Below are 11,674 nucleotides of genomic sequence, written 5' to 3'. Positions count from 1 at the left end.
ACTAAATGACGCCATATAGGAATTAATCTACTATTTCAGCAAAGGCCATTAAGTGTTTGTACTATAGACAGCTATTACGTCAACAATATAATATCTGCCAAAAAAAAATGTGTAAATTATTGGCCTTATATGGCAAATTTGATCATTTGCCTTATTATATGTTTCTGCTATATAGAAAATACAGAAATTATGGATTTTTGGATAAATACTTTATTTTAGTTGTGTTCTTTCTATTGGATTTCGATAAAAGAATGATTAAGTTTAATAAGGCAAAGTTGACTTCAGATGAATTTTGCTATTTATTTTAGATATCTTTTGTCATATACTTTTCAACGGGTTTCAAATGTTTGGCTTTGAGCGTTCCTGACGAAGATAAATTCAGAAAAGCGCTTCGGGCGCATGACATTATTATACGTGTTGTTTTCCATTTTTTAATCTGCATATAGTGGTTTTTCAATAATTCGTTAGAAACGTTTCACATTTTGGAGAAGTCAGTAAATTTCTATCCTTATCGATAAAAGATATATATTCTATAACCGTTACTGGTTACCAATATCGTCATGTTAGGCCCTGTATAGGTGTGAACTAAAGCTCCGTGTCGAAGGCTGTAATTTGGCCTATAAATTTTTACTTTTTATACATTGTGTAACTTGGAGAGTTGTCTCATTGGCATTCATACCACATCTTCTTATTTATATATATATATATATACACAATATAAAACAAACAATCTACATAATCAAACACAAATGCCATTCTATAAAGATATATGACAGCCTGTAAAATACGTTTTAATCAAAATTCCAATATAACATAACATTATATATAAAATAAGTTCAATCTAAGAATATAAGGCATTCCGCCTTCATATAATAGTAAAGTAGGTCTTGGCATCATTCATAACATTCGTATAAAAAATCATATACAACTTTATCATCATCAAATGTATTTCAAAAACAAACCCCGATGCTAGTGTACATGTATAAATATCGTTACTTATCCTTTAAAAAAAATGTTTTTCTTAAGAAAAAGGGTGTCTGGAAACAGATAAAGCGAAAGTTGAAGCGGACAAAGTAAGAACAGGGTGTCTTCAAGATAACATTTACTTTATGATTGGTTAGGAAAGGATACCTTTTTGAAGATAATTTCCACCTCCATTCAAATAATTAAATGCACAAAGGAAACTGATTTTAAAACATTTTGTTCGAATTTATAAGATTTATTTAATACTGTCCCTCGATGATTATATAATTACTGCTTAAACATTAATTTAATCAATATAGAGATTTACCATACTCTTTATTTTAATTTTCAGTTGAATGTCTGATTTCTTGTTTAAATAGTAGACGATTTAATATATCTTTCTTTCTTTCTTTCTTTCTTTCTTTTTTTTTCTTTCTCTCTTTCTTTCTTTTTTTTTCTTTCTTTTTTCTTTCTTTCTTTCTTTCTTTCTTTCTTTCTTTTTTTCTTTCTTTTTTTCTTTCTTCTTCTTTTTCATTATTCATTCTAGCTTCAATTTGCATGCTGAAACAAAGTACTACAAAAGGAACGCGAGGACTTACCCTCTTTTCCAGTACAAGAGGGTGCGTTTTGTATCCAGTACAAGAGGGTGCGATTTATTACTCAAGATTCCCTAGTAATACTATATTTTTATTTGCTAGCTAATGCATCAAACCAATTTGTGTCAATCGCTATTTTCTTCAAATCTCCCACGCCTTCTCTATGGGTCATATGACGCATAAATTTACTAAAGATATGCATATTGTATATAAGATTTGATTGACAGATTATTCTATTAAGATTTATTTATATTTAATAGCTCTGCATTTAGTAACCTGCGACTATTTTGCGCCTATGTAAAACGTTTTACATCTACATTCCGATCTACTTCCGCTAGAAATAACAACTATTTTACCTACATTTACAAATGTACAACTCCTTTCTTTTTGGGATTAAGAATGAAACATTTCCTGTATACGAACAATGGGGAGTACTATGTGAACTCGAGACGATTACAGCATAACGAATAATCAATATATCTAGAATCTAAACATTTACATGGTAGTAAATGACAAATAAAACACGACACATCCATGCTAAACAAATTAAATACAAATTTAGAGAGCCGTGGTGTAGTGGTTAGCACATCGGAATACTAAAACAAAGATTCCTGGTTAAATCCCAGGGAGAAAATTTCAGGGACTGAATTGTCGGTTCTACCTTGAAACCACTTGCGAGTATGACTTTAGTCATGAGAAACGATGATAGTCCGTCGGATGGGGACGATAAATGGCTGATCCGTGTTAAAAGAAAGACATGTATCTTGCACGTAAAAGACACCCTGTAGATTTCGAAAAATAGCAGGGTAATGGCGCTGAAAGGCAGAAATCGCACCTTCAAAGTGGAAAGGGATTAATATAAGTTGCAATATTTTGTTTCCCAATCCACTTTAAATGAGTATATTTAAACTAAATTCAAATTTACAAAAACTGTGCATAAAATTGAGAATGGAAATGGGGAATGTGTCAAAGAGACAACAACCCGACCAAATATAAAACAACAGCAGAAGGTCACCAACAGGTCTTCAATTTAGCGAGAAATTCCCGCACCCGGAGGCGTCCTTCAGCTGGCCCCTAAACAAATTTATACTAGTCCAGTGATAATGAACGCCATACTAGTTTCCAAATTGTACACAAGAAACTAAAATAAAAATAATACAAGACTAACAAAGGCCAGAGGCTCCTGACTTGGGACAGGCACAAAAATGCGGCGGGGTTAAACATGTTTGTGAGATCTCAACCCCCCCCCCTTTTGCCTCTAACCAATGTAGAAAAGTAAACGCATAACAATACGCACATTAAAATTCAGTTCAAGAGAAGTCCGATTCTGATGTCAGAAGATGTAACCAAAGAAAATAAACAAAATGACAATAATACATAAATAACAACAATAAAATTGAGAATGGAAATGGGGAATGTGTCAAAGAGACAACAACCCGACCAAATAAATAAGTATATTATAACAGACTACTAGCAGTTAACTGACATGCCAGCTCCAGACTTCAATTAAACTGACTGAAAGATTATGATTTCATCATATGAACATCAGGCAAAATCCTTTCCGTTAGGGGTTTAGTATCACACCATCATAACATATATGAGAAGAACACAACCCGTGTCATGCCAACAACTGTTTTTAGAATAAATGTGTTTAGTTCCGATGCAAAGACCTTATCAGTGACTCAATATTAACGCCAAAATATGCAATCTTTAATGACTTGACAACAGTATCGATATTATATCCCTTCTTAATAAGTCTTTTCAAAGGTTTTGTAAGTTTCTGAGGTGAATACTGACACCTTTGTGCTTTATAAAGAATATTTCCATAAAAAATTGAATGTGAAATACCTGAACGTATTAGAAGTCTGCATGTTGAGCTATATTTACGAATGATGTCTTTATACCGATGATAAAATTTAGTAAATGTTTTGACTAGTATTTATCTGACATCATAGTATATCAAAATACAACATGTGAAAGCACGTCTAACAACATACAACGCTACATTGAAGACCTGTTGGTGACCTTCTGCTGTTGTTTTTTCTATAGTTGGGTTGTTATCTCTTTGACACATTCCCCATTTCCATTCTCAATTTTAAGTTTCATTTTAATAGCAAAACCTCAAAGGCAATTACGTTTGCAGAGAGGTAAGGCATCGTAAAATAGTGTTGTCAATTTGATATTGTTTAACGTCAACAAAACTGATTCATTGTAAAAACAATTGTGGTCGTCAGCTCTTGATAAATATATGCATTTGATAGCGTTTTTCTCGACCAAACATATTTTAAAGTCTTACTAATTATTTAGAGTACTAAATTTTTCGTTTTTACCAACAAAAATGTATGTCGTTAACTATAATTTTTCATTCTGATCCTTTTCTACAGTGTTATACAGGGTTTCTATTGTGCTCTAACACCACTGTCACAGGTTAAGAGAAAGAAGATTATGGCTCGCAAACATGTTTAACTCCACCACATTATACATTTGCCTGTTTTAAGTCAGAAACAGGCCTTTCTGTGGTTTATTTCGGTTAATGTGTTGCATATTTGTTTTTGTGTAAATTGTATTTAGCATACTTATCGAATCGTTTGACGGCATGTACAAAGCCGAATCCACAAACGTAACGTCTTCAAATCATTTACGACGTCGGTACCCCCCCCCCCCCCCTCCCCTCCCCCCGAACAGAAAAGCGTAACAAAAACACTGGTCACTTAGTTTATAACATTACTGTAAATATGAACGTTCAATTTTCGAACAGAAAAACACAGCATATGCACATTATGGAAATCTAAAAAAAAAAAATTTAACAGCAGTGTCATTGATATAATAATTGCCGTGGACTCTCTAGAAAATAGCGTTAAGGGCATACGATACAGTTACAGGGAAGGTAATGACGTTGCTAACGTAATTTGTTATTTTCGCGACGTCAAACTGTGACATATCGGGAAAAGATGCATTTTTCGACTGATTTTCATCATTCAAACTGGTTTAATTTGAAAACGAGTTCATTGACCCCTATTTTTCAAAACGACATTTTGTTTCATTTTGCAGGGAGATTATGTGACCCAAATTTTTTAAAACTGTAAATAGAGGATTTTTTTTAATTTTGATAAACATGAAGTAAAAAATGACGTCTTGTCCTCAAATCATGAACATTTGATAAATATGAGTTATTTCTGAATAAAAAATTGCATATTTTTTAGGATATAAAATACAGAAATTACCGATTATTTAACAAAAAACAATTTGTGTATATCTTTTATAACAAAAAAGTTATGTCTTTCTTTCGAAAAAGAAATTACGGCCACAAATCTGAATTTCGAGCAAATATACAAAATTTCGACCTCATTTTACTCAAAAAGTAGCACATGAAGGTATATTTTTTATTACATATTTGATTTGATCAGGTAAAAAATAGCCTACATGCAAATTTTCATGAACTTGTAAATACAGGATCAAAACTGTATCGTATGCCCTTAAACGTCATTTCTTTAAACTTTAAAAAGGTCCAAAACTCTATTTTTAGTACATACAAAAAAAAACAGCGGAAGTTTAATTTTTAATTATACGTCGGCTGCACCAGACGTGAATAAAGATATTAATTTTCCCTTAACTTGAAACTGTTAATCGTCGAAGTTCAGATATGTTCCCTATGACCATATTATTACAGCGGACCTCAATATCGTCCAGGACAGAGATGTTTAAAAACTTTTTAAAAAAAAAGGACCAAAATATCGTCCTCCATCTAAAACAGATTGGAAAGAGTGTCGTCAAGTCACCAAAGATGCTCTTACCTCGTTTTGTAAAAAGTGGTGAAAACGGGAAAAATCTGATAAAAATCTCTTGATTCTTCTTTAAATTAATGTATGAATTTGGCGGATAAGAGAATATCACATTTTGAAAATAATTTAGAAGTAAATAATAGAGTCAAGAACTTTCAAAGCTAAATCCATTGGATGTTGGATGTGTATGGATTGATAGTTTAGGCTGAGCTGCATGATTTTTTTATTAGTTGTTAGTGGCTTTGAAATAGCTGTCAGATAACTGCGAGTAATCTCAAATCTGTTCATTGTGTCTTTTTGTGTCGGGAGGTATAAGGACCCGGCCACGTCCACTTGTATGTTTATTCATCTGATGAGTTAAGCCCTTTTCAACTGATCTTTTTAGTTCGTTCTTATGTTGTTCTCTTATACCACTGTCCCAGGTTAGGCGAAGGGTTGGGATCCCGCTAACAAGTTTAAACCCGCCACATTATTTATTTATGTGCTTGTTCCAAGTCAGGAGCTTTTGATTCAGTGGTTGTCGTTTGTTTATGTGTAACATATTTGTTTTTCGTTCATTTTCTTATACAAATAAGACCGTTAGTTTTCTCGCTTGAATTGTACATTGTCTTATCGGAGCCTTTTAAAGCTGGCTTTGCGGTATGGGATTGCTCATTGTTGAAGGCCATTACTTACTTATCCTCTTCATCCCCTTTGGGACATACGGTCACAACAGTTGAAGGCCATACGGTGACCTATAGTTGTTAATGTCTGTGTCATTTTGGTCTCTTGTGGACAGTGTCTCATTGGCAATCATACCACATCTTCATTTTTATATTAACGTCTTTGTTTTTTAGTTTATACTGTTTTTTTTTTATGTCGACCCATTCAATTATTTCAACATTAACTGTACCAATTTATTTTGCACCATGTGCGTATAGTTGCAATTGGTGTCTCTTCAGTAATGTTCGATACCGCGATATTAGAAATTCCAAAACTTTACAAAACATTGAAAAGCTAAACAAACCAAAACATGATTGTTTGATAAGCTATTTCTGACTTTACGGTGTGCTTACGAGGAGATAATTGAAAGTCATAAATTGTAACTTATAACAATGCAGAAACAGGTCCGCAATCAATGGGCACATTAGTCCCAATTGGATTTCCGATTACTTGACATTATTTGGAATCTCCCGAGCGAATATAAAACTACTATTTAGTAAACTTGTCATGGGCAGTTGTCCGTATCAAAGCAGGTCAGATTCACATAACTCTGTTGTTTCTTGTTACTAAGAAATGACCTTTAAAAGTTTGAATAAATATTCGTATTCTGACTTTTAAATGCCTATTTAATTCGATATGTTTGTTTTAAGATTATGAGGTAAAGTGGTACATAGGGAAGAAAAGTTAAAAACTTTGAACATATTCGAAATCACCTATCACCTATAAAAAGTAAGCTCCTAATTATCCTACTCCCTGTCGATACAAATATTTTGGCATTGTACAAGTTATGTATTCTTTGTTGATTTGACCTGTTGATACTATTTGTAATGCTTTTTTTTGCTATTTAATGTTAACATGTATCTGGTCTTTGAACCAGCTTTGATTGTTGGGAATAATTGTCACTTTTTCGAAACTATTTCCTTTCTCCTTAAATACAGTTCCGGCACCTGTACATGAAGAATACGAAGTTGTATCGAGCACCAATTGTATAAGGTTATTGTTGATATTCACCCCATAAGTACAAAGTTTTAGATTTGTGTTATTTATATACAAGAAAGTGCTTGGTATTCCTTAAACGGAAGATTATACAAGACAGAAGAAGAAGTATACTTAACAAGAACATTATTTTCATTTACCTGTTTATAATAAGACGTATTTTTTTTCAAAGTTGGTATTTTTCAAAGATTGTTTAACATTTCTCATCAGTTATAAACTTTTACTTAATAATTCATCCCTTATTTTTATTAACTCTGTTTTAACATGGTATCACATATCAAATTAATTCGTTCATTATTAAAAATAGAGAAAGGAAATCAATGGGGAATGTGTCAAAGCGACAACAACCCGACCACAGAGCAGACAACAGCCGAAGGCCACCAACGGGTCTTCAATGTAGCGAGAAACTCCCGCACCCGGAGGCTTCCTTCAGCTGGCCTCTTAAAAATATGTATACTAGTTCGGTGATAACGGACGTCATACTCCGAATTATACACAAAAAACTAAAATTAAAAATCATACAAGACTAACAAAAGCGAGAGGCTCCTGGCTTGGAACGCAAATTTGAGGCGGGGTTAAACATGTTTATAAGATCTCAACCCCCTATAAATCTAGCCAATGTAGAAAATTAAACGCATAACAATACGCACATTAAAATTCAGTACAAGAGAATTCCGAGTCCGATCTCATAAACCCCGCCGCAATTTTGAGCCTGGCCGTAATCAGGAGCCTCTGGCCTTTGTTAGTCTTGTTGGATTTTAAATTTTAGTTTCTTGTGTATAATTCGGAGTTTAGTATGACGTCCATTATCACTGTACTATTATGCATATTTTCAGGGGCCAGCTGAAGGACACCTATGGTTGCGGGAATTCTCGCTACGTTGAAGACCCATTGGTTGCCTTCGGCTATTGTCTTCTCTGTGGTCGGGTTGTTGTCGCTTCATTATGTGGTTCATAAGTGTTTCTCGATTTATACTGAGGTTTTATATATAGAGTAGACCGTGGGTTTTCCCGTTTGAATGTTTTTTTCTCGTGTAAATTTTGGGGTCCTGCTGCCACTGCTGGTGAAAGTTTCGTTCCCGATGGTATTACCAGCCCAGTATTCAGCAATTCTGTATTGACATGAATATCAATTATATGGTAATTTTTAAAAAAATTCCTTTAGACACAAAAACTGATTTTGTTTTGAAGAACTAAAGATTTTCTTATAACAGGAATATATTACCATAGTCGTGTTTGGCACAACCTTTTGTACTTTGTACTTGTTTGGTTTTATAACTATTTTGATCTGAGCGTCACAGATGAATCTTATGTAAACGAAACGCGCGTCTGACGTATTAAATTAAATCTTAGTATCTTTGATAACTATTAATGCTAATAGGTAATGTGCCCATTTATCTTTTTTACTTTTGTCTAATGCTTCAAAATTTTGTCTGAATTTTGATATCCACACTTTCTAGTATCTATAAGTTAAAATAGGAATTATCATTGAATTCAAAAACTGGAGTCAAGTTTTAACAGACAAGTTTCACTTTATGGGAGTTTAGACTTCAATGGAAAATATAAAATTGAGAATGGAAATGGGAAATGTACCAAAGAGACAACAACCCGACCATAGAGCAGACAACAGTAGAAGGTCACCAACAGGTCTTGAATGCTGCGAGAAATTCCCGCACCCGGAAGCATCTTTCATGGGGTTCGTGTTGTTTATTCTTTGGGTTTTCTATTTTGTGTCATGTGTACTATTGTTTGTCAGTTTGTCTTTTTCATTTTAAGCCATGGCGTTGTCAGTTTGTTTCAGATTTATGAGTTAAACTGTTCCTTTTGTATCTTTCGTCCCCCTTTTTCAGCTGGCCCATAAACAAAATATACATATCTATAGCTCATTGTTAATGAACTCCATACTAAACTCCAAATTGTACACAAGAAACTTAAAGTAAAAATAATGCAAGACTAACAAAGGGCAGGGGCTCCTGACTTGGAACAGGCGCAAAAATGCAGCGGAGTTAAACATGTTTGTGAGATCTCAACCCCCATACCTCTAGCCAATGCAGAAAAGTAAACGCATAACAATAGGCACATTAAAATTCAGTTCAAGACAAGTCCGAGTCTGATGTCAGAAGATGTAACCAAAGAAAATAAACAAAATGACAATACTACATAAAAACAACAGACTACTATAAGTTATATGGTTCGCTACTGACCCCCTACGGATCCATAGAGGGTAAGAAAAATCCATAGGGGGTGAGGCCGGATCCGTAGGGGGTCAGTAGTTAACCGTATAACGAATTTATCGGACGCTGGACTTTTTCTGCGGCGTTTTGTTAAAAAATAAACAATGAAACACAACAACATTAACAGATGACGTCGCCATTAACGCGTCATGAACCCCATATGAAACTTACTAACCCCATACGGTCTCATAGGGGGTCACCACGTGACGGCGTTTAACCAATCACAACGTGATAATTCATCTGTGGTCCGATAATAGCAGTTAAATGACATGCCAGCTCCAGACTTCAATTAAACTGATTGAAAATATATGCCTTCATCATATGAATACCAGGCACAAGCCTTACCACGAGGGGTTTAGTATCATACCATCATAACATATCTGAGAATAACATGACCCGTGTGATGCAAACAACTGGGTTTTAAATAAATGTGGTTAGTTCCGATGCAAAGACCCTGTAAGTGAATCAATATCAACACCAAAATATGCAATCTTCCATGACCTATTTTTTTTTTATCTTCATCTGAGATGCTCGGCACTGCCTGCATAAATTTTATACATATGATAATGAAAGAGTTCTGTTACATTACAATTGTAATAAAGGTTTTCTTTATTTCCTTTGTATTAAGAGAAAATTATATTCATTTTTGGTTTTCCTAAAGTTCACACTCATCCAGCTTCCATTCAACACTATATTTTTGCAAAGAATCATGAGAGTTTTGAAGACCAGCTGCAGATTCAGATATCAATAATAAGTCATCAGCATAATATAAATGGTTTACTTTTTGATCATGTAAATTAATTACACTAGTTTAGTTTGTATCTAAATATTTTCATAAGTTTTCAGAAATGTTAGGTGTTTTCCATATTCTATTTATAGTTTAAAAACCTGGCATTTTACCGCATTGGCGTGACTGGTGAATCGACCAATTAAAACTTTTCATTTTTAAAGCAGATAAACAAAGATTCATTTTACATCAAGATGCTCAACACTACTGTAAGTATAACATTGCGTCCCATTATTATTTTTTCAACTGATATTGTCAATATATATGGTATGTTATATTTAATCAGCTTGAACTGTAATTTAAAAGTCGTTCGTTACACTACCAATAATTTACCCATACTTTTTTGGTACATTTCTACCTTCGTGCATATCAGTACTGTTAGGAAAGACTAAAAACTTATAATGTTATACTTTCAATGAAATCAGTACTGATTTTGTCAGTACTGTTTCAGTACTGATTTTGACAGTACTGTTTTAGTACTGATTTTGACAGTACTGTTTTAGTACTGATTTTGACAGTACTGTTTTAGTACTGATTATTGGTAGTGTACATGTTATAAGTTACTTGAATGTTTTTTCAGACAATTGCACACGCGCACTTATCATAAGAGAAAATATCATACATATTTTCTAGTCGTGTCTACTGAGCATGTTGTACTATTTCGAAATTAATCGTCTTATATGTTTAAAGTTCTTTGTCCCTACTCATTTGGCATTTCAAGTAATATGAATATCGAAAGAATAACAGTAAGACACACACCATAAATTGTGTATGTGTGTCTGTGTGTGTGTTTGTTTTTCGTGAACATACAGTGAAACAATGTTTATTTATCCAATGACCTATATCTTGTTTAACTAAACGTATTTTTTAATTCCCAAGCGTATACATAATGCATAATATTGAGGAAAATATTCTGTAGATCTTTAATTGTTTTCTTGACTAAAACAATAGAACAGATTTAGACAAATATCCGTCATGGTTCTTTCAAAACTCTGATGTTTTGATATCTCCCTTTTCATCTAATCTAGGCAAAAAGGTTAAGTGAGCTTTTCCGACCATTTGACGTACGTGACTACGGCGTCCGTCGGCGTCTTCGTCTTCCTTGTCTGTCGTCGTCGTTGTAGTCGTCATCGTCATCGATTATCTTTTACAATTGTTTTCTCTCTCAAACCACTGGCCCAAATTCAATCAAACTTGGCCGCAATCTCATTGGTGTATAAAGTCTGAAAAATATGTCCGATGACCCCGCCTGCCAATCAAGATAACTGACACGTGTTAAAATAGAACACAGCGGTTAAATGCAGTTTGTGGCTAATATATCTGATAATAATCTCAGGTTAATGATCTATTTGACCTAAATTTTCAGACGAAACAGACAACCCATTGTTGGGTTGCTATCCTTGAATTAGTTTTTTGAAGAAAATTTTGCAGTTTTTGGTTAGAAACTTCAATATTATTATAGATAGAGATAAACTGTAAACAGCAACAATGTTCAGCAACGTAAGATCTACAAAAAAATCGAATGACTAAAATTGTCCGTTGACCCCTTAAGGAGTTATTGCTATTTATAGTAAATTTTTAACAATTTTTCGTGAATATTGATATCACAAGACGG

This window comes from Mytilus trossulus, chromosome 6 (assembly GCF_036588685.1).
Source record: "Mytilus trossulus isolate FHL-02 chromosome 6, PNRI_Mtr1.1.1.hap1, whole genome shotgun sequence".
Taxonomy (NCBI): Eukaryota; Metazoa; Mollusca; class Bivalvia; order Mytilida; family Mytilidae; genus Mytilus; species Mytilus trossulus.
Note: the sequence above shows the minus strand (reverse complement) of the source record.